Genomic DNA, 6,000 nt, shown 5'->3' with positions numbered 1-6,000 from the left:
GGTAGTCATACAATCAATATAGGCCAATATTACACTAATTATTTCATTGTTCTCTTTTAGATTCAGATGAAATAACTTTGAATGAAACACCAGCGCCTGAAGCCGCCAGTGACGCTAGCAGTGACCGATTGAGATCACGGAGCAGCAGTTCTCTTGATGGTAGGCCTAATTTACACACTCTGCCAGTATTTGTTTTTTTAGCCCACAATTGGGACAATAGTCCCAGCGGGCAATTGCGTTCACTTTTCGTCTGTCGTCCGTCCGAAGTCATTTGTTTTTGTATATGGTCACCAGGGGGCATTGAATAGCGGAATAGCTTTGTATTTTCATATTATTTTGGTACCTACGAATATTTTGTTACCACAATGAATTTCAAAATTTTAGCTCATGGCATGTTCTACGATTGTAGTGAGTTTCAATGTCATTGGTTCAAGATATGTTCACCAGAGGGGTGTTGAATATTGACATTGTCAGATTGTTGAGAATTCCAAACCACTTTCGAAGTGGGCGTGGTGTCCCTGGACCCCTCGTTTTACCTGAACTGCCAGTTAGTTTGGCCAATGATAATTAGTTCATTGTTCTCTTTTAGATTCAGATGGAATAACTTTGAATGAAACACCCGCGCCTGAAGCCGCCAGTGACGGTAGCAGTGACCGATGGAGATCACGGAGCAGCAGTCCCATTGTAGGTAGGCCTGATTTACAAGCTCAACATGGACGTGGGCGTGGTCCTCGCGGGCGGGGACGCGGTGGTCGTGGAAGCGGTGCACGTGGACGTAGAGGGCGTGGATGCGGTGGTCGTGGAGGCGGTGCACATGGACGTAGAGGGCGTGGACGCAGTCCTGGTGCACGCGCTGCACGGCCTAACATTCCCCCACCTCGCCAGTAGGCTGTAGTGCAGTCACCTGATTACACCCCCATGGATATACAGTTCATTGGACAAGATAGGCTGCGCATACGTATACCCGAAGCAGACAAAAATAAAGCATACACATACTTTTCGTTATACATGACAGACACAATTATTGATTTGATTGTCCAGGAAACAAATCGGTACGCTGAACAGTACATCCAAAGTAACAGGGAAAATCTGAGTGATCATTCCCGTGTCAGTCAGTGGACGCCTACAAACCCAAATGAAATTCGAAACTTCATAGGACTTGTACTCCTGATGGGAATCGTTCATAAGCCTGAGATACCCATGTATTGGTCAACAGATGAATTATTCATGACACCGTTATTCGGCCAAGCGATGACAAGAGATCACATTAGATTTCATGATTTATACTGGGGAGAATCTATTCCGAAATCACGCAGACCCAAAACCTGAAATGAAACAAACCAAAAGAATTGTAATCAATGTAATGATATCTTATTTGAATGAGGGACGTACGCTTTACACAGATAATTTCTATACTTCGAATGTGAATTAGAAAAAGGTGAGATGACCTGTGCCCAGTCGGATGATAGATTTCTAGCTGTCAAATACCGTGCATCTCAGGATAAGGCCGATGGGGAGCCAAAACAGGTTTTCATGCTAACGACTAAACATACTGCTGATATGGTAGAGACTGGAAAAAAAGATAAAGATGGCAATAACATTATCAAACCACGCTGTATCAATCAGTACATAAGCACATGGGAGGCGTGGACACTGTAGATCAACAGTTACATACAATGCCAGCAATCCGAAAAGCGTATAAGTGGTATAAGAAGACTTCTGCTGCAAACAAAGTGATGAACAAGAATATCAATCGAAACATGACGTTCCTCTCATTCATGCATGATATTGTTGGAACTCTATTGACATTCACGCCAAGATTGAACAACGAATTGTATATCATCAATGTTGTCACCCGTCTCACATGGCGCCATTTCCCTACACAGAAGCAGCCTTCATCGGATGCAAAGGCTGATCGTCGACCCACGAAAGCTTGCCGAGTTTGTTGGGCCCAAGGTCTTCGTTTTCCTATTGGAAGAGAGATAAAAACTGTCTGGATCTGCGCAGATTGTCCCGATAAATCTGGCTTGCATATTGACAAGGACTGTCTTAGATTGTACCACTCTAAACTTTATTACGGAAACGTCTGAATGAACCGGCTACCAACCAACTAAAAGAAAAACTAGATATTGCAATTTTACATGACTTTATATGCATTTATTGGTTCTACGTGAGTTTATACGCAGTTATTGTTATACATGAGTAGGCCTACAGTTGTTTGTTCTAAAGATATTGAATTTGTTTTTGTTGTGTTTGATAACTTCACTATTTTTTATGTTATACAATTATAATGCTTGGTAAGCGAAAATCAAGGTTTTATTGCGCGAATTATTTTTTGTTGTAGTGTTTCAGACTACCACCAGGGGTATATATATGAAAGGCTGAATCCAAGAACATGTCTATCGCACTTTTGAGCCCAAACGTCTACTTTTACTTAGTAGCCACTTGAGAACAATAAGCAATTAACGATATCGGCTACTTTTCCAGTAGTATACATTTCAAAACAGTCACTCTGAAATAGTATTCCTTTCAATTCGGTTGGTTTTCTTTAGTGGCTGTTTCAAAGAGTCTACTATTGAAAAGTGACCATTTTGAAACATCTGGTTTCGATAGCGCACACTAGCAGTAGAAGTGACTGTAAAACCACCCGCCTGTTAACAGTGACTTTGTGATAGTAACTCCTACCATAGCAGCTACTCTCAAAACACATCGTTTCTTAAAGTCAACTATTGAAAAGTGACCATTTTGAGATCGCTTGCCAGATTCCCTGTTATAAATACACTATAGCAACATATGCTTCAAATTAGCAGTGATACGTGACAATATAAACATATGGAAAACTCTACTGAATAAAGAATTCAATTTGAACAAATGCAGCTATTTTCAAGCATAGGTCTGCATTTATTTTTTATTTAAATTCTTAGATTAAAAGCGCAATCATAGATTTAGGCTAACCTCTCATTATTGAAATGGTGGTTTATTTTCAACGGGGGCCTGGATGTCTTCGCATCTTAAATTAAGATGTGCATTTCGGAGTGTTCGAATTTCCCTGGATTCTAATTTCGGGAAATCATTGATTTTTCTAAACAAAATATGCTATATCCATGTGGATTTTTAACATTCTAAAGAAATCATCTAAATTGTGCCCATATTTGATCGAATTTTAATAGAAGAAACTTTGTATGGTATTCAAGATTTCGTTTGGATTATGGTAACAGCCTTTGCTGATCGTCCCTGGGGTCATGAATGAAGAAATCCTGTAATAGAATTTTGAATAATATAAAATTTGTTAAATTTGAAACCGCGACGTTTCGACTGTTGACTAACATCCATCATCAGGTGGAATGGAGACATTCCTAGTGATAAGGGCTTTTAGTCAGATGGCTGTCAGTCAACAGCCGAAACGTTATAGTTTAACTATAATAAATTTCATGATACAAAATTCTATTGTGGAAGTTCTTGATTTAGCTACAGTTAACACGCTTTAGAGTATTTTCGACTTCTTCGGGTCCTGTAGTCCTTTAGATCAAAAATTATTTACTAATCGGCAAAGAAGGGATATACAACTGTGTTGGTCGCTATGAGAGGGATTCCCTGTATATCTGCACCTTAAACCGGTACCTTTGTTGGTTCTAGCCCGCATTCACTTCCAAATTCAAGTATTGGTAACGTTGGTTTACGATAATTTGAGAAAAAGAGTTTAGTTGGAGAAAACTGATAATTATCTTATAATTCAGCGATTCATTGGTTCATCGATTCAGCGAAGTTCGAACACCGTACATTTTGGCATGTTATTATATTGGCACCTAACGTTTCCCCTCGGCTAAAGAAACTCTGAATAAGTTCCATTCACGTCTTCCCTCTTTACCATATATCTATGGATTGCCTAAAATTCATAAACATAATGTTCCACTGCGCCCTATAGTCTCCAATTGTAATTCTCCTACATACCGGTTATCTAAATATCTCGCGAAACAGTTATCTCCGGTGCTCGGTTCGTTCTCTCCGTCGCACCTTCGCCATAATCAACACTTACTTGAACGTATTAAGAATATCATCCCTGGCAACGACAAATTTATATCATTTGATGTTACTTCCCTTTTTACCAATGTTCCTCTTGGACCTACTCTTGATTTCTTAAAACGCAGATTACCATCACTTAATATTAACTTCGGCATTCCTACGGATTGTATCATCGACCTTATCTCTATTTGTACGATGGACTCATTTTTTGAATTCAACAATTGTTTTTACGAACAGACATTCGGTATCGCTATGGGAAATCCTCTTAGTCCTATTCTAGCTAATTTATTCCTAGAACATGTTGAATCTGAAATATTGCCTCTTTATACTGATATTCACCCTAAAATCTGGCTCAGATATGTTGACGATGTTCTGGCATTGGTTCCCTTTGACTTCAATGTTGATAACTTTCTTATATATTTAAACTCCCTTTACCCGTCTCTGGCTTTTACGTATGAATGGGAATCTAATAGAAAAAAATCTTTTCTGGATGTTTTGATTTTTAACTGTGGATCCTGTTTGAAATTCGCGGTTTATAGGAAACCTACCAACGCTGAATCCTACCTCAATTACTTCTCTTTTACTTCTCCGGATGTTAAACTCGGTTTAGCTCAAGGATTATTTCTTCGCGCTTTGAGAATTTGCGACCCCTCATTTCTACCCGATGAAAATTCAACATATTAACCAATCTCTCAAAAAACTTGCCTACCCCGATTTCCTATTGAAAAAAGCTCTACTTAAAGCTCGTACTACGCATTTTAGCAATAACAACCTTAGAACTCCTACGTTGGCTACCGATTAACAGCCTATCATTGTACCGTATGTACCTTTCCTCGAGAATTCTAAAGTTTCTCTTCGGTCACTAAATAAACAACTTATCTTTAAATACAATAATAAACTTAGTAACATATTGATTAATAACAAACCGAAAACCGAATCCCTAAACTGTGGAATTTATAAAATACCTTGTAAAGTTTGCGACAAAGTATATATAGGAGAAACAGGTCGGAACCTTAATCAACGCATAAAAGAGCATAAATAGATGTAAAAAACTTTAAACCTGAAAGCGGAGTTGCTAGTCATGTTTTTCAGACTTCACACAATTTTGATTTTGCTAATGCTGAATTAATTTACCCTTGCAGCGATAAAACTAGAAGACATATTTTGGAATCTGCATTAATTATTGAAAATTCGAACAACGTTGTAATGGTTTTTCACCCCATAATAAACTTATATCAAAATTCCTCTGTAAACTGGTTAAACTCAACACTTGATTTCCCCTTTGATTATTTGTTATTTGTTCTCTCATCAATTTCGTCTCTGACTTAACTTGTATTCACCTTCGTTTTAATTTAAGTGCCCCCTAGTTTGTCTTTCTTTTTACTACTGACTTCAAGTTTCATTTATATTTATACTCACTATTGTTGTTTATAATTACCCCTTAGTTTGCTTCCCTTTAATCTATTTTAGCGTGTAACTGTTTCTACGTTAATTTTCCTTTAGTTTGTATCATCTCTGATTACTTGAATTAGTCTCTTTGTCTCTGGATTGTATATATATCAGTAATAGGGGTAATAGGCTTTCAAGACAAAGGTCGAACGGTCGAGCTCGTAAAAATGAAAAACATGAAAATAATAACAATTTCTACTTGAATTACTCGCGAAACTTATAAAAATGAAAAATAAATTCTCACACGCTCGAATTTATTTTTCATTTTTATGAGTTTCACTCCTAATTCAAGTAGAAATTGTTATTATTTTCATGTTTTCCATTTTTTACTCACCCGCCCGTTCAACCTTTATCCTGAAAGCCTATTACCCCTATTACTCTTAAAATAATCATATATATGAATAACATTTAAATTGACAGATTATTCAATATGAAAGTGTAAGCTCTTATAGAATAGATATATAGATATATTTACAACATTATTTCAATATTTATATTTGTATGAGTTTTTTAAACATTAAAAGTGTT

The sequence above is a fragment of the Tubulanus polymorphus genome, chromosome 10 (assembly GCF_964204645.1).
Source record: "Tubulanus polymorphus chromosome 10, tnTubPoly1.2, whole genome shotgun sequence".
NCBI lineage: Eukaryota > Metazoa > Nemertea > Palaeonemertea > Tubulaniformes > Tubulanidae > Tubulanus > Tubulanus polymorphus.
The sequence above is the reverse complement of the archived record's forward strand: the minus strand, read 5'-3'. Positions refer to the sequence as shown.